The sequence below is a fragment of the Varroa destructor genome, unplaced genomic scaffold, assembly GCF_002443255.2.
Source record: "Varroa destructor unplaced genomic scaffold, Vdes_3.0 BEIS01000001.1, whole genome shotgun sequence".
Lineage (NCBI taxonomy): Eukaryota > Metazoa > Arthropoda > Arachnida > Mesostigmata > Varroidae > Varroa > Varroa destructor.
The window spans coordinates 55,114,718-55,133,968 of NW_019211454.1; the positions used below are offsets into that span (position 1 = coordinate 55,114,718).

At 40.9% G+C, this 19,251-nt stretch overlaps 1 long non-coding RNA gene across 13 annotated transcripts in view; it reads right to left on the reverse strand.

Annotated features, from left to right (window-relative positions):
• The window catches only part of LOC111254846 (uncharacterized), a 63,458-nt gene that overhangs the window by 9,945 nt on the left and 34,262 nt on the right, over window positions 1-19,251 (reverse strand). For 5 of the 13 annotated variants that reach the window (XR_015320863.1, XR_015320856.1, XR_015320859.1 and 2 more), the window contains exon 1: window positions 718-1,259. The exons of 2 other annotated variants lie outside the window; for them this stretch is intronic. This is a non-coding gene — a long non-coding RNA (uncharacterized LOC111254846). Of the gene's footprint in view, window positions 1-485; window positions 658-717; window positions 1,260-19,251 lie in introns of those variants that run through there. 6 more of the 13 variants (XR_015320854.1, XR_015320853.1, XR_015320852.1 and 3 more) reach the window with 4 other exon arrangements.

Below are 19,251 nucleotides of genomic sequence, written 5' to 3' on the forward strand. Positions count from 1 at the left end.
GTTTTCCATTATCACTTAGAATCACGGCTGATAAGCATTCAAAGTTAGCGCCTTAGGAAGCCGGAACAGACAAGCAGGCTACGATATGCCTTAGTTGTTTTTTTGTTTATATATTAAGTTTATTTATTAACAGAATGCTAATAGCTTCATGGTGAGGTTGCCCTCAAAAGGGTGCAAGATATGCATAAGTTTATGCACATCGTGATTTTTTTCAGAATAAGCATCATAGTGTATTAAAGTTTTCTTTTTTTTATAGACACAAAATCCGTTGTTAGAATAGTAAGTAGAAAATCCTGTTACGGTATCAGAACGGAAAGAGGGAATACGCGTGGAATAAAATAGTTGAAATACTCGTAACTCCTCATGCATAAGCATTGCCTGATATCTGCTTTCGAAATCTTGATAGATGATACTGGTTTAAAAATAAATAAATATCCAAATAACAGAGCGATCATGCTCTGCCATATTTAGCTTTGTATACATACAATCCTGTCCAATATCAGCTTGGGTTTCACCAGTATCCATGCGAATGTAGTGCACTCATAATAACGCTAACAAAGTAACGAAAACTCGCCAATTAAAGTTATCAGGGTATTATCTAGGCACAGTATTATCAACACACAATGTAACTTTCAGCCGTCAGTGCCCCATCTTTCAACTGAATCATTCTCATTGAATCATAGGATTATACCCCCCGGTTAGCTGATGATGGCTTACGTATGCGGGCTGGCAATCTGCTAGAAGCATCTTAGGCGGGCGTTGTTTCACCGATATGATAGCGTACTCATCTCCGGATGCCACCGCTATACAAATTTTTGTCAGTCTCATAATAATAATAATATTCGACACGGCCAGGCAGGCAACTCCCAGAAGCGTAACAACATTTGCGTGTCGTTATATCATTGTTGCTGCGGCGTTTGATTATTCTTTGTAGTCTTCCCAACGAGTGTTTCAGTTGCGACCGAGTTGACAAATTTTACTGACGTCTGCTTCAGCTAAATTCATCCATTCGTTTATAGCCAGCTCTTAGATACATTTTCATCTTTTTACTTACTCTTTTAAAATGTTAGTAGGTATTCGTAAAAAAACACCGACCCCAACCTGCGGATGGATGAATAAACGAATAGTACAGAACTGGACCTTTTGGGCTCCTCGTATCACCGCCGTGACTCCTTGTCGGTAACAGTAGTGTGGCTTACATCGATACCGCTGACTTCTATATATATATGGTATGAAAAAACTAGTTATGTTGTCGTCCCTGCCCCTTCGTTCGCGTCTGTATTACGATATAAGGGAAAAGAACAAAGCAGACGTTGAAAAATACGATGCTGTTACATATAAATCCGGCGGATTTTGAAACTGAATAGCTTTTGAATTACGCGCCACTGGCAGACGAAATTTCGCTGATAAACACTCCAATTTTCTACAAACTTGTGGAAGAAAGTCTGTTAAGTGCGCTCCTAGAAAGTAAGTTAAGAAGGAACTACATCTTTTGGTCTCGGAAATTAGAAATCAGTGGCAAGTTTTCGATCCAAGGTTTTGTTTGAAGATTTATCAAAAATTGGTGAAGAAAGTAGACAAGGACACCTTAAGCGAAAGTACGATGTCTGCATGTTTTAGGAGCAGACACTTAAGTACTGAAGACCAGCGAGCTGACCAGATGTCGTGACGAGAACAATAAGGCCTGTTGCTACGATCGAGAAAGCTTTTAACAAAAGCGGAGCTTGAAGTTTAAGGGCATTTCTCATGCGACCTGTTACAGAATTATAACCCAAATACTGAAAATATGGAAACCAACTAAAGAATTAATCTTTCGTGAATTGACACCAGGCCAGTTGGAAGTGCGTGTCGTGTATTTCACATGCTGCTTGCAGAACTTTATTCAACAACAAATCTGCCTGGAGCCTACGCTCGCCACAGTCAATTTCTATGGCGAGAAATAGAGAGAGACCAGACAAAAAGACGGCATCACCCCCCTTCAGAAAGAAATCGAGTTCGGTGGCAGTGTTAAGAAGGCTCGAATATAAAGCGATGGATATTAGAGGCATGTGCAACTATTAGACATTCGCTGAAAATGGAATAATAAATGTCTACTAAGTGGAGTTCCTCAAGAGATTTGTAGGTTGTTCGTATGGCAATCAAAAGTACGCAGTCCGGTTACTTTATGACAACGCAAAACCGCATCGCTATGCCTCAATTACTTCCAACACTGAGCAAAGGAATATCCAGAATTAGCTTTGACCAGCTTATTCTTTTGTTCTAAATCCGTGATATAAATTACCAAGCTATTCATGCTCCAAAAAGGGCAACTGGTAGGCAAGCAAATCTCGCTATTTTCTTTGAGAAGGGGTAGACAGAGAAATTATACATGGGAACGTGAATGCTATATATGTGTCAGTCCGGAAACTACTAAAACGCAGGGGCGAGCGTGCCGAAGATCAAATATAGTACCTCCAACATACGTTAAAAAATAATTATTCTAACCCAACTAGACTAATATAAATTGGTATAATTTCAGAGTCTGCTCAGTTCACTTGTAACAGCCTATTAGCAAATCCATTTCCATGTTTTGTTGACCCGCACTTGATGGCAACGTCATCATTAGCTAACAAAGCAACTGGAACATTTATTCCCGGATACGGGAGTACTTCATGTGTATCTATATATATTTGTGTATGTGTAATACACAAACTATGTATGACGATGTGCGCAGGCATCATCAGAAACCTGACGACAATCACTGTGACGGCAGCGATAGCGATCTGTAGAGGTGATCACAGCGGGGGGAACAAACACGACACTGACAACACAGTTCTTACGAGCAGTGATCCACCGAAAAATAGTCGTGATTCATAAACATCATTTGACGATTGCATCAGTAGCGGAGGCATTGGCAGACGTGGCTCACAGTCACTACATTACTTCGTCACTGCTCTCGGTTCGATATATTATGATGTCGAGCCATCATTGTTACTATCGGTGTTCATTCGTTTGTTCGCTGTTGCTTTCGTAGTAAAAGTTGGGGATTTTTCTTTTAAAAAAGCGATTTATGCCGTTTCTCCCAGTGACCACCTGATGCTGCTAACCGTGATACCAGCAGTACTAGCAGAGCGTCATCACTGCAAACACGGGTTGCTTTTGCTTGACTGGTAGAACTTCCGGGTCGCGCCCTATCCATCGCCACACGAAAGCTAGGTATGACAACAACGGAACAAAAAAGTCGAAGAAGGAGCAGCAGTAATGGATTAGGGAGGAAAGGGTTCTGGAGCCAATAATGTCCTACTGTGTAATTGAAGTCGTCGTTTAGTGGCTCTGCTTCTTTTTGTGAAAGAAATGGAAGTCCAGTGATTGTGATACGGTGCAAAGACAGAAGGCAGGAGGGGAATAGATGGTAGAAAGCTGTTGTGTTAACCCCACTCGGTCCGGTTTTAGATGTCTCACGTTGGAACGACGTTGGGTGACTGAGCTAGGACCGCAATGGATGGATCAACGCTTAAGACGGGGCCGTTTAAGGCACTAGCGAAGCGGCAGCTACAGCCGTGGTTGTTGCTGTCGTGGGACAGGGCAACAACCGGGCGATCGCTGGTGATTGTTGTTGTCTCTACGAGCTGGCCTGCTTCAATTTTCAGTTTGTGCCGCTTGTAGCGATCGCGTTGGTGCGACAAGAAATGTGAATCAAATGCCACGCAGCACTATAATAGGTTAGATCAGACGAACGGGGCCCCTTGGAGACTTTTGCCCCCTAGCGGCAACAGCTGTAGCCGCTGGCGGATAACGCTAAAGGCCACTAGACAATACATAACAAGCAAACAACGGTTCGAAAAAACCTAGGGTATTGCGGCAGGGCGTCTAGAGGGCGTAGTGAATAAAAAAGCGTTGTTCTGAGAATGATAGATTATTGGCATCCCAACGAACACACAGATAGACAGACACTAACTGACAAGACTCCATCAACATTTACACAGCGCCAATATCGACAGCACCTCTGTATTCAAGCTTCCTACGCCTCTTGATGCGCCTAACCAGCAATAATGTTGCTAATAATTTTGCTGCTGCTGCTGCTGAAGACTGACTTAACGGTAAACTGGGATCTAGTCGATCGGCTGGAGAACTAGGTAAGAGCTCGAAAAAAGTTAGACTACTTGCTTTGTAGATGTTGATTGAGGTGGTGACGCCAGCAGCGAACGCCAGGTATTATAGTAAACGAAAGCCATTGAAGCGTTATCATCAACGACGTCGTAGTCATCATTTCTGGTCATCGTTCTTTTTCTTGCGCCACTTACGTCGATGGGTGATGGTTCTCGGAGCAGCCGACACATACGTCGTCATCGCGCCGCTAGTCGATACTTAAAAACACCAACCAGCATTACAGGAGTAACACCTAAATGTTCTAGGTATCATATATGGATGATAATGGTATTTCTTGTTATGACTACTTTCGATTTAACAAGCGCTTTGCATGCGTACATCTACAGTTTTATAACATCATCTAAATGTTGTGTCTAATTGTATGAATGAGCAGGCTGCTTGAGAGCGATGAGATCCTTCTGCTGTTTTTTCGCGTGGAAAACAACGGCGATCGCCGAACACAAAGGTTTATCAGCAACATACAAAGTCGATGTTGAGCCAAGGAATCTTATTTGAGCGCTAAACACCATTGCAACCCTGGTTAGCGCCTCTTTGTCCAGAGCTGAGACTGGAAGATCCCGTAATAAAAAACAACAGGAAGTCTTTAAACATTCACGCACATACATGAAGACGTAATCAGTTTTTTCTTAAGAAAAGTCTAAATTGCGACCTCGCCCTGTGAGAATTACCTTTGCCGCCGTACATCATACAGCACGTAACTTCACTGATTTCCCAACACCTACTTACAGCTGAAGGAATCTTCCGTTCTTGCCTGAATTCGAACAAGAACTGTTGGCCACGAAAAAGCGTGGACATGCTACACTATTTGTTGTTGACTGAGAAAGTGTTTCTGTCAGATAAGTGGGACTACGTCACCTAATGTTACCATAAAGGTTTGCAATGGACAGGACTCTGGGTAGGTACAAAGTCACAGGATGCTTTTTGGGCTATGAAAAATCTAAGAATGGGTCCGGTTACAGAAGGATCAGCTCGCAAGCTTTGAGCTAACGCCACACGTGCACCAGGAGAAAAAAACGTGACCCAAACAGCTGCATGTTTTGCACAGATGGCTAGCGCCATTGCAAAAAAAAATCCTTTAGCTATCCCGAATACTAAATGGTTGGCCAATTCCACATGAAAACCCAGACAACGCCGCTGAAGGTAGAGGTGTTTCAGGCTTGTTTCTTCCCCGAAGGCCGATGAAGTATCTGCATAATATCAAAATAATTTGTCAATAAGGTTGAATGTAGAACGCAGACGTGTTATTAAAATTAAAGGATAGCTCTTGGAGACTTTATAAATGCTGGTGTGTAAATGAAGATGAAATGTGAGTTTTCGGTACGTTTTTAACGAAAGCAGGGTTCAGCAAACCGTCCCACAGGTATTTTGTTTGTTGTGTCTTCAGTATGTTTTCGTCATGAAAGGGAATGAACTAAGTTCGAAAGTAGTTCAGTTATGTTTGTCTAATCACCTATGCTTGATTCCGCGAGATATTAACGAAATCCAATCCAAAACCATAAAAGAGTTTAAATTTACAAATAAAGAATTCTAAATAGAACTTTAATGTTACAGCATTATAAAAAGCTTTGAAGGCTACCATATTGGTCAGAATTATCTGGGTGTCTCTCAGCGATGGGCTAGCATGCAACCTACTTCCAAAAAGAAATTAAATCAAAAAGTTAGTGAGTCCAACAAACTGCAATATGTCAGCATAAAGACGGGATTTAAAGACCGTTAAAGAATATGGTTAAATAACAAGAAACAAATTGAGTGATCGCATACAATTGACCACTTCAGACCGCTCACCTAGATAATGGGCGCGAGCGATGCAGTCATGGATCTTTTTTAAAGCCTTTTAGCTGACATTAAATAGATAGATTAAGCTTAATAGAAGCCCGTATTATTTTTCCGTCCCAAGTTTAGTTTCGTTCAGTCTTATAAAGAACTAACGTGACATCAGCGCATCCGAAGATGATATTATAGATACGTTCTAAAGTCGTGGATGTTACCGATTTAAAATTTGTGATGTTTAGTCGGAGTTCAATGACAAAATAGGTTAATTGATTTAATACGCGAATAATCCAAAGTCTTCAACGCATTGTGCTTAGTTAACGAACGTCCTAAAAATTACCCGTATTTTAGACGCGAAATTAGCCACTCTGTTTACCCATGTTATATGCTACATGAGGTAAGATAGATTACGTTTGTTTTAAACATTTACTCATTTCTAATATCCAGGTCAGGAAGATGTTAAGATAACTGCTAGATCATAATCTGCCAAGAATAGCTTTCAATAGCCCTTCAAGATAAGCACGAAAGACTGGACAAACGTACAGAAGAAAAAGCTGCTTATGAATTTTCTTTACCAGGAAATATACAATTAAAACATTCAAATCACACATTTCTGAATGTCGTTAAAATCCTGACGATGCTTCGGTATCAGAAGCTCCACTTCCCCTACTTCTGTTCCCATCTTCTTGCAACACAATTAAGTAAGCAGCTTTTGCATGTTCAACAACTTTATGGTACGTAACGAGTATAAACCTGTACAGGCCAATAAGAGCCTTTCACCAACACGATAGGAAATACATTTGAAAAACTATAGAGCAACGCCATTTAGGCACACTCGTGCCGCGTACTTAATACGCGTTTCAAATACGATATGAGATACAACCCGCCGCTAATACTGACGTTTGATAGGAGAAAATCAATACTTAGTAAAAGAAAGACTCTATCGGCTCGACGTCATTTCTGCTCTACCTAGTGACAGCAGTAGGCTCACCCAAGAAGACTTATTAGATGTAAATTTGTATGCAAGTGTATTAAAAGAACGGAAGACATGATGAGGTAACACCGGATCGGCAGATATGGAGTAAGATACCACCGTCACTGAATGCGTAAAATGGCAAAAAGAAAGGCTAGGACTGAATGTTACTTCTGAGAATGCCGATGTAGATAGTATTGCATCCATATATCTTACGTATAGAGGTGCTGTCTCGTGTTGTCTTTACTGCGGAGAACGGAAAATACAGAAACGGCAAATCAGGGAAAAGGAAAAAAATAAAACGCGCACAGAATTGAGTTGCAAGTCACTAGTTCGTGATCATAGCAATGTTGACGTGGTAACGCATGCAGGCCTCTGCTCGATCATGCCGATGCTGCTGCAGTCGCAGCGGGCCACCTCGACCGCTACAACAAGCCAATGCCAGCGCTTTCAAGGTCGAGAACACAGAGACGTGTCAGACGAAGCCGGGCATGCGACCCTGTAGGAAGCGGTTCATGAACGAAGAGGGAAGGTACGGGGTGCACACAAAACAGGAATGGAGGCTACACGAGTAGCGATGCGGCCGCATCGCATACAAACGATGATTCGTTGGACAAGAAGGTTTTGGCAAAACGAACAAAGGACGAGCGGTACGAAACCTGGATCTAGCCAGTGCGGTAGCTGCGACTAGGGTCAGTGAAAGTAACGTTGACGGCAACTGAGTACTGTTCGCAGAGGAGTCTACTCACACACGATAACCGGTCACTCCATAAACACATACGCAACGGCTAAGCGTTGAACGAGTACAAAAACCCCTCGTTGCTGGACTCGACCTGGCGAGAGCTCAACCCTCCCCGTAACTGAAATTCGTACGCCCTGTGCTAAGACGTTGAAAGTAACGGGCCAAGCGAGCAGGATAAGGTAATATTCTAACAAACAAAAGTAAAGAAAATGGAGAGGTCAAGGATAAGCCAACCGAAACACATAAACGCTCATACAGTGAGAGTATGAACGCGAGGAAGACAGAAGAGTACACTGAAAGAAAGAATGAAGGACGAGAATCTGGGGGTGGTGGGTAGAGGTACATACGAAGAATGAAACAATGGATCACGCCTACTAGAAAAAAAACCCGGTCAGCCCACTTGCTTTTCATTTGAAAAGGAAGCACCGTACGTTCCACAGTGAAAATCAGATACGTGCCGTTTGCAGAGCACACACAGGATGTACAAACAAACATCAAAACAGAACAAGTGATAACTCAAAGAACAGAAGACAGAAAAAAAGTGGCAGGACAGATCCGAATAAGAAGAAAAACAAGAAGTGAAGATATGATGAGACACGCACACTTCGTGGACGAAGCCATAGGCGGTAACCGTGTAAATGATTTGCCAACTTATAGTCCAAGGCCTCGTTGGCGAGGTTGACCTGAATGAACACGTTATCCCAAGAAAGAAAAAGAAGAAGACACGGATGATGGAAAAAATAAAACTAGAAGTGTACTCGACGACATGTACAGAGCAATTGACAGTTCTTTCTATTGTTTAGGAAAGTATCTGCGCGTACGCGTTACGAAAAAATATTTTGCGATGACCTGAACGTCTCTTAAAGACACCTGTTATTTTGTCTATGGTATGATAAAGTATATGGATTTATACTATTGAATACTGAAAGCGGATCGAATAAAACAACAATATTCTTGCGGTCAACGGACAATCTTAAGGAAGAAATATATATATATATATATATATATATATATATATATATATATATACTAAAGGAGTTAAATGGACTGAAACTCAACGTAATAAATAGCTAGCATAGCTCGTAAAATGAGATCATCACCATATATTATATTAACATAATCAAACACTTAACTTGAAAACACATCTCCTAAGCTAAACCGTAATGAGCTCATTTCAACAGACTGACCTTCAAGAATTACTAAGTTCACCTCTTTCTTACTCCCTTATGGAGCTGTTTTTCTCAGATACATATAATGCGGTGTACCGAATCTGCTGCTGGCTTGAGTTCGCAATTAATGGATGTTGTATCGGAGATCCTTATGTATTACTTGAGCGAGGAGAAAAGGACATACGTCTGATTATGCGTCGAGCTCTTGCAACTTCGCAGGAATCTCCGCAAGCGAATGTCGCTACTAGTCAATCCAATCAGACCACCCATTTTAGCAAGTGGACACATTGTCGATCTAGCTGGATTATAGTGTGATACATACATACATACATACATACATACAGTGTGATACATAGGAAGGGAGGAAAAATCTGCTTAATACTAGTTATTATCCTATGTAGACAGGTAGTGCATATCTTTATTTGTCTTGCCTTATAGGAAGTGACTGAAGATAGTGGTCATTAATGTGGTGACTGCAGTAAACCACGACCTGGTGTGAATTTACGTATTTGCCTGTCGAGGCAAAAGGTACAGGAGAGCTTTGGTAACCATTGCATTTGTTGGTTTAGCTGCAGATTCTACGTTGTAGCTAGTTACAATGTTACGTTCGCTTACATGAAAACTTTTTTTATAGATATCCGAATAGAAGTAATTTGCGTGGAAGCTTAGCATCCAAATGAATCTTTAGCCGTTTTTTTTTTTATACTCGAACAATCTATAATGAGTTAAAGAACTTAAAGCATATAAGGCCCATTCATAGTTTTAGGATCAGTTTTTTTTTAATTAAATTAGGCAGGCATTTATATTACAGCTGCGCATAAAGTGATAGGTTCAAAAGAATACTGAACATGTCTGCTTGACATATTTTTTGAAATGTCGAACTTTAAATTGAGTGTCTAGGCCATTTATCTAAGAAAATGTTCTTGATTAATTGATAAAACAAGAGCTACAGCGCGAGCTTTTTTTAAATGTGCTATACCACAAAATATCATCAAAAACGGTTTAAAAGTTAGCGTCAAAAGCCGTAGTTAAATCTGTACATGAAGTTAAATCAACATGCATCATTCAGACAGATAGATACTCCTGAGAGCCCTAACCAATGAACAAATAATAACCTAGGAATTAAATGACATGCCAAAAAATGACCAGTTTTCAAACGATTTTTCTTATTTGAGAACCTAGTGTGAAATACGAACAGCTCTGGTACCACAACGATGTTTTATCATCTATTTAGCGCGGTATTCGACTCGTAACAAATGGAGACTTGACATTGTGACTCTAGAAGATCTACTTATCAGAATGCATACAGATATTACGACGTTTGCTGCTTTTCACGATGATACTATCATAAGTACATAATGTGTGTATCTATCGTTGGCTTTCATTGGACTAATTGGAGATTAAATGATAGCGAACGATTACGAGCGATGGTGACGCTTCCGGTTTGGTAAATATAGCCTAACAATGCTTCAGTTATGTGTGAAAAAATCTGGAAATACACAGCAGCTGTATGAGTTAGGTTAATCATGCGAAGTTCTGTCTAGCTTTCCACATGCAATGTACTGTGTAGCCCTTCCGTGTAGTCCGGTGTTTGGCCAAAAAGCCTGGGTATTTATTAGGGACTTATTACAACAAAGGACGACAACGTGCTTAACATTCACGGGTGCGCGGGTGAGATTAAACTATGACTACTCGTCTATCTTAAAAAATGACAACATCAGTCGGTCCCATTGTTTCGTAATAATTATATTGTTAGATAAAATAGTTTAAATTTTGTCACAGATTCGACTTCTCCAACGAACTTCAGAATATGACAAGTCTATGCCCCGTTTTGCGTTCTATCACACAACTAGATGTGTTTTGACATCGGATCAGTTAGACCATTAGTTTTGGAATTGCTTGATTTGTTTTCAGTAAAAGCGATTTTTTTATATTTACTAATAGCTATTTCAAGGGCCTTGGCCTCAAAAAGCTTTCTCTTCATTTAACAATGACGGTGATATTCCACGGTAACATCGCCATAAGAAGAAACCAGTAATGAACATTGGGCTAAAGCTTCGTAGTTATATGTAGATGCAAACTAATAACGAATGAGAGCAAATCAACAAGACTAACTTCCATCCTGCATCCATGTTATATCCTGCGTCCAGCGAAAAAAAGCAAATTAAAACATGAGTCGTAAAAGATCCTTATACTGAAGCTGTTTAATGACTGACACAAGAAAATCAATTACACAGCTTCGGAATAATTTTTGAGGTAACGATAAATATATAATATAAGAAAAAACAAGCTCATACATCCCAATTGCGAAGCGGAAAGTATTAATCATCGCATAGACTGTATAATTTTAAAGCCAGATTTATAGCCAGTAAAATACTTACAGGAAACCATTTGAAAGCTGCAGTTTATGAAATACCAGTAAGTGTTAGAAGCAGTTTCCGAGACCTATTTTTTAAGTGACGAGCCATCTCCATTGATGCCTTCATACCTTCGGGGATATTCAGTATCTAAAGCATTGCCTACCATATGGAAAGCGTAGTTAACCTACCGCCATACAAATGCATAACCTATATTCTGGTAAGTATAATAAATGGATCTACCAAACACAAAAATACTAATAAGAATGAGACGCTTTGACAATCGAATTACCGTTGATGCAGTGTGCGCTAGGACTGAACTTTTGGCATTGATATATTGCAGCAATGTCATAACGTGTTCTAATGAGCGCATAACGCGATGTGGCATAGATTTTTTGTAGGAAGGTTGGTAACGTTATGATGTCATAGTTGGCGGCATTTCGCTCGTAGCGAATGGAATTGATGGAGAGACACGCAGCGTCGTCCGTGGTGGAGTGATCCGTCGTGGCACATACTTCCTACCGCATGGCGACCCGACCGAGTCGTCCATACTAATACCCATAATTTCGGAATGGCAGCTGTGGCCGATGGTTTCACTGCTGATGATGTCGAATCGAGTTATCCAGCTGCTACAGCCAATGTGCTCTGTTGCTCACGCTGTACCTGCCGCACTAGTCCTACGGCATGTTGTAAACAGGTCAAGCAAACGCGCCATAGATGACCATCGGGACGTCGTGACGGGCAGTTACGACGGGTGTCATGCCCGCGATCCAACCGCTCGACGGGTCAGACTCGTCGGCGCTCCAAAAGGTCATCATTGCGGCCAGTTCGTTGAGAGACTAGCCTGCCAGCCACGGGCCAGCGTCAGCCGCTGCTACTGATGATGACTATAACAACGAACAAACAAATGAATGAAAGCAAAAGGGCCACAGCATCACAGCATTTTAGTGATCCGTTTTTTATCACAGACCGATCTGTGGTTTATGTCAGAGCACAGGGTTCTCCAAGCATTGAATTGCAGTGGTACCGTATTACCGCGACGATGAAGACAAGCCAGCAAACAAATCAATAACATTAGCGGGCCTTATTGCCTTTGGACCTCAGACAGGCATTTAAACGGGCGGACACCGCTGGAAATGTCGGTCTAGGAAATAGCATGTATGATGTTAACAGAAGGAGAGGAAAGGTGTTGGTCAACGGAAGACTTTGCAGCTCGTCCCGACGCTGGCGAGGTGTTTCTGTGACTGGTTGGCTTCATTTCCACTTGATTATACTTTTATCAATACATATAGGTACGTATTCGGCGCGGTCAGCCGAGCGGAAGCAGTTTGTGTCAGATTTCGTATTAAAAATAAATGCAGTATTTCGTGTTTGTTCAGTTTTTCGGATTTAAAGCCGTTTGAAGCCCGCTGGAATGGATAAATACAGATGGAAATATATTTACGGCTTTGATATGGGAGTAGATATTTTTATCGCATTATTTTTACGTAGAACCCTTTCCCTGACGTTTAAATAAATACATTGAACTTTTCTTGATACACGTTTGATTTGATGCCTGTCTCGCGATTAAATAATAAAAGTAACTTAACGAAAGCAGTAATTTTTAACACAACTGATATAAATTTAGCAACGTACAAATGAGATTTTCGATCTGTTTTTTAGGTACATGTCTTATATAGTGTATATTTATATCTTGCTTTAGCCTAATTAATGTGAATTTTCAATATTAGTATCTGATCTACCAGACAACGATACTGTTTTGTACCTTCTTTTTAGTTCAGAGAGCAAAAGGGCTAATGCCTGGTCTGCCCCAGTTTGTCTTACGAATTACCTAAATGCTAGCTGGCTTACTCCAGCAGATAAAAGTTTCAGTCGAACACACGGAATGGGATGGCAGGAAGTATCGCAGTCGTGGCATCTTTTGAATCTTCTGAAGAATCCGTAGCAGAATGGAACAAAGAAGTCGTAAGTTGTCTTTGTGAAATAGAAACGTCAGGAGGTTAGCGGGAGTTGGGGATATCAATGCAGTCGAATGGGAAATAAATGAAACGAAAACTTAGGGGCGATCGAGGACAGACATGCTGCTGGGAACCGTTTCAAAGACAAACGTTTAGGGTTTATAAATTGCTTGTATTAGTCCTCGTGGGGATTGTCCACCGTCCGTCGAATTGCGCCCATTTGCATATATCCAGGAAAGCCCCCTTCCAGAAAAGATAAGAAGATTAGAATAGAAAAGCAAAAAGAGGAAGTAGGAAGGGAAAGACGACAAAGCGGACCTTAGCGAAAAGTACGCCGAGGACAACAAATGTTGAGTTGAGGGACGAACACGATGTCGCCTAACGCAAGCAAATGGGAACAGAACAAAAAAAAGGCAGGGGGCATGTAGGCGCAAGAAAATCAAAGCGACATTGACGCGAAGCATCGCTGCTGTCGCCGTCGAGAATCTCGGCTCATAGATTGGAAGAAGAAGAAGAAGAAATATCGCCACTTCGTGAACGGCTAGCGAATGCTGTACATGGTGATTGGTAGCATATGTTGCGTTCCCAGAATATAGGAAGCGATCATGGTTAGACAAAGAAAGTGAAGAGTGAACAGTCACCAACCGACCTGAATACACATGCGGCGATGCCCACATTAGAGATTCAGTGTTCTCGATTGCCGGCCACATCCCAAGCCAGCGTATTGTTCGTTCCCGACTCATGTTGATGTTCATTCAGGAAGTTTTAGGTTAATGACTCTATTTATATATTCATCGGTGGCGGAAGGAAACGCGTGAGGCTACCAGAAGCTGGGATGGTATCACCTTGAATATGAAGACTGTTCTAGACAGAACAAAGTAAGCAGGGTATATTTGAAGCTGATCATTAAACGCATTTAATTATTTGTAGGGATACAACTTGCAAATGATGGGATAAAAAAAAAATTAGAATCCAAACGGATTCACCAATACTAGACTTTCTGACATGTTAAAAATATATCTAGTCTGACAAATGGTAAAGAGAATTATGCGTATTCCATTGAAATGTAAACACGAAAAATTCTATCGTAATTAAAAATAGACCACAATTCTAATTGTTGGGGGAATCACATTAGGTTTTATCTACACTAGGAAGATCACATGCGGACAAAACAAAGCTCAGTGATAACTTGCCTGTGTGTTTTGCATTTAAGAAGTACCAATTCTTAGTGCAGATCTTATTCCTTTCATACAAAGTTACTGAAAAAAGTTGCAGACTAAATAATTGCCATTCTCGATAAATTGCATTTTGATTCTCATGGTTCTATAATAGGTTTTAAGCTTTATTAGTGCACGTTCTCGTTATGATGCAGTAATAACATGTTTGCCTATTAAACTTACGACGTGAAATGGTCTAACTTGAGACCCGGGCGCACACAGTTCACTGGAGAATAGACAATTGAAGCAATGTTTTAAGCCGGTACTGGACGAAAAACCTGAACTTCTTCTAGTGAATTTTATCGTAAATAAATGGCCAGTTCACATCACAGCACAGTAATAGATTTTTCTATTTTATTACGACGAAAACAGCGGGATACTGGACATTTTTAACTTGAGTGGAATTTCGCATATATTCTCTAAAAGGGCTGCGCATGTCTACATGGCAACGGAATACGACGCCGTGGGACAGTAAGACAGAAAATCTAAACAAGATAATTTAGCTAGTACGAAATAGTCGGATATAGCCTAGCTTCCTTCGTTGTTACCGATTCTGGTCAATGAAACCAAGAAATGCGAGTAACGTCTTTCGAAATCAATTGTTGTCAGAGAACTGAATGCTCTTTTTTCATAGCCAATATGTATTTTGCCATACAGCTATTCAAAACCTTAAATAAACTGATGTTAATTTTCCTGAGATAACTGTTTAGTGTTTAATTCAAATGCTTAAAAATAAAGTGTAGGCTACCAAGGAGTCTATTGGCTTCAATGTTTGTTTGATTTGCTATGTTGATTTCCATCATTTGCACTCTTTTCTGTCGACTTCTTTGCATTCTGGGAACTTCACGTTATTTGTAGAATTCACCGCCGCGATATCGACTGCCTTTTTTTGCGGATAGCGATCTGGTACTTGCCTATTGCTTCTTCGTGAACTTCTCTCGAGTGTGATTGGTGAAACTATGGTAAGTTTTTTGGTAAATCTTTGGTAAACGATACCTTAAGAGAACGCCGTCTAGAGATCAGATTCTACTCAAAGAGTGCGATATGCATCGGACGTCGAAGACAAAGCCGGATGATCGACCGCGATGGGCTAAAGCACTATTGAGAGTGCCTATCAGAGTTGCCAGTGTAAGTTCCTGATGATTTCGTACGATGTGTGAAAAATCCCAACGCATGCATATTAAATCAGTAATACTACTAAGCGTGAACGTGTAGTACGAAGACACATCTATAATGAAAGAAAAATTACTCCAAGGGTTATTTTTGGGTCTGCCGGAGAGCGCCTATCTATTTTAATAAAATAGACGAACCGGTGTCCCTAAACAGTGCATAGTCATTCGTAATGAAGGTGACACCGGCGCGACTAAGTGTTACGGCTTCACGAGTCCGTTGCTACTAGCGTTTAACAAAAACAGCGCATACACGATCTGGTGTATTTTAGAGTCCGCCCGCCCTTTATAATATCATTTTTTCAGCTCTTAGATAGCTCGTATCGTGTAACGCTATGGCAAACAAGAAAAAACAGCGGGCCTTACCACAAACTTCGTTAAGCTGGTAAGTGGCAACATGAACGAATTTACCAATATGTTGCGGACCAAAATAGCAATACCGCTGCCTATGCTTACGGCCACTGCATAAGCAACAGCCGACTTTGTGAATATGGATAGAAGAGGGAAATGGTTGCAGTGAGTTTTCTTTTTTAGGAAAAGAAAGAACGCGTTTAGTCGACCAAGAGTGCGGAAAACGTACCACCATCTTTAACATTACCGCCGTTTGTCGCCCATAGTTTAGATAGCTCTTCACCAACTCCTATAGACCGCCCTTCTGACTCTGCTCACAATAGATATATATGTATGGTGCGTGCGTCGGGTGTATGTGTAGGGTTTCCCAGCTCCCCTCCGCCCTCTCTGACTACGGGAAGTAACTTTGTGAAAAGCCACAGAACCCGCCCTGACGGATCTTAGGAACCAGATATCACGTTCGTTGCGTCGTTGTTGTTGCTGCTGCTGCTGCTGCTGAGGCAGGCTTCGCTGGCAACATCATAAGAGCAGCTGCAGACGCTGCGCGATTGATACCTGGTAGAAGAACTCTGGCATCATGATCAGTAGCGGTAGTGGCGGCCGCGGCAACCGACGGCGTTAACAGTGGCGGTAGGATAATAGCTGCAGGAATCGACTTAAACGTGGCCTGGCTTGCCAACGTTCAAGTTGGTATAGCCAGCAACAAGGGGGCCAATTGCTGGCTCCTCCATCTGTTGCGGTCTCTCGATGCCCGAAACCCACCAGCGGTCTGGAAAAACATGAGACAGCTGCTATCAAGCGAAATACATGCGACCCATCCGCTTACCTGGAAGTAACATGGACACGACATCATTATTATGATCGCTATAAATGTTAAATAGGTCTGAGTAACCAAAGGGCTTCTTTGTTTATTCAGCAAGATTTAGTAATGCATATACAGACATATATAGCTACATTCAATACGAAATTCCATTGAATCAAGTACGAACTGATCCATTAAAACTGCGAAAAATAATGCCGTTTTCGCTATGTAAAGAAATTCAGCCTGATACCTTTCTAGCTAGGTAGCTGTCTATGCGTTTATAATTGCTTCATTATCCAAATGTCAATTCGATATTTCCAGCGGAGATTTTCGAACGATATGACAACTCATTTGTACGAATAGCCATAGTAAAATGGTTGATAGTAGTCTATAGATAGAATATTATTTATACCTAGTACAGGTAGTAGAATACACTTATGTATTTTGTCCGAGGCTATATGGAGTCCATTTGTGAGCCAGATCGCTATTTTGACTAAATCGCTATATATGAATTAGTTTCGTTCACTAACGTGTCATCATGCAGATGAACTGTAACGGCTTTCCAAGAATTGTGTTATCATCAGCAGGCCAAGCTTTTCGATGTGCTATACACCAAAGATGTTTGTCAACGCTTTCCCAGCCATGAATACCCAATGCTTTTACCAGCACTACGTTTTTTAAAGCTTGTGTCCAACGCAACGCCCGAACCAGAAAAGCCATGTAAAACGCTATTACGTTCGATTTTTAATAAATCACCTTCTCTATTCCGGCCTAGCTCTCGTAACCGGTGTAGCTATAAAGGTTCACACAGGATGACATGCAACCTGTACGATTTAGCGAAAAAAAAGAAAACGTTTTCTGCAGAATGTTTGTAGCGGAAGAAGATAAGTGAAATATTCATTTGTGAAAGTTAATTAGCTCCCAGGGGCCTATCTAGTACACAGCAAACGTATTTTATCCAATTTATATTAGAAGTGCCGACGTTAATTTTTTTGCCATTTTAACATTCGACTTGAAAGTATCGGTGAGAGGGTGGACTAAATTATAGAATTCTATAATTGAAATAAAACAATCTTCGAATAGAACATCCGTTACGAGGAAATGGACTAACTGCTACAGAGTAATGAGAGATTAATTACTATGGGAAAAAGTTATAATTGGCACAACAAAATAGAGCAAAGAAACAAGATTATAAGTTTTGAGGTACCTGATTGTATAATGCGCCGCTGAAAACATGGAGCTGATAAGTTAAAACCCAGCAACTATGACGAGCTCATTAGCATTGAGTAAGAGGACTGACTGCGGCATCAATAGGATGCTCCAGCAAGCCAATGAGAGAACTGCTACAAGAGGACTGAATATGGTAGTGCAATGGTAGGAAATGTTGTAGCGGAATAGCTCAAACTGAATATGTTTTCAATAGCATCCATAAATTGAATTGGGAAAATTGCGCAGAGAAAAAACTGTATGTGCCTAAAACATACGGTAAATATATAATGAAAGGACCTACATTTACGTTATACTATTAAGAGTAAGCCAATAATCTCAAGTGCCGCGCGGGTCTGGTCTATATAATAGCGCTCAGTGTCGATTTCAATATGGACCCATTTATCTAAATGCTCCGAAACCTACTTCCAGCGCACCAGACTGGCCTACCCTCCCATGAGCCTCATGAGAGAATTGGTGTACGGTGTGATCATCTTCATCCGATATCCAACGAGATGGAAATCCAACATGTATTTAATCATATTAGACCACTTGTCTTCAATTGCCATTAGTAAATGACGAGTTCATTGCTTCAGTTCATTACGTATTTCGGCACTCTGTGAAGAAAAGCGGTTGTCCTTGACCGTGGCTCAACAAAAAAGTGGTAAAAAGCAGGAGGTCTTCGTGAAGAGGCGGTAGACAGCATCGCGAAGTCTTTGGGATTTCTTAATGTCAAGCCAGCAATTTATATTTAATCCGTTTTGGTTATGCCGATAGTTCCCGCGCCGCTTATCCCACTGTGCTAGATCGGATAGCATTGCTTTGTAAGGTTATTTTTTAATGATAAATAATTTGTTGTCACTGAGTAAATGTGAAAAATGACAGATCATTAACAAGTCTGAAGTCACCAACTAAGTTGTGAGTTCATGCAGTTCCTATTAGTGTAACTGTGTAGCTTAAATCCAGCGCGTTTCGCTTTGAATGCCCCATTCTATTATACTCTGGATATTCAACGTATTTACAGGCAACAAGCGAGGGTCACCGTCGCTTTGAGTTTGTTCGTCTCTTAATGCACTACCCAAATCAAAAGACCAATCACTAATAAAGTGCTAAAGAGGACTGCCAGCGAAATTTGATTGATAGCATTCTTTGGCGTGAAGACACGATTCATTCTAGTCATAAGTGATAGTTGGCACGGGGATATTAAGTAGGAAGCCAAGTTAGCGTAATGCCTATTCGCTGCCCATTGCGTTTTGGCAGATGTGTATTGATACTATGATTGTTTTTCCTCTAACTTAACACTGCCCTTAGCCAATCGGTCAATAACAAGCTTGAAAAAATAGTCGATTTCAAAGATCACCTATTATTTCTGTACGCTTTCTATGGCA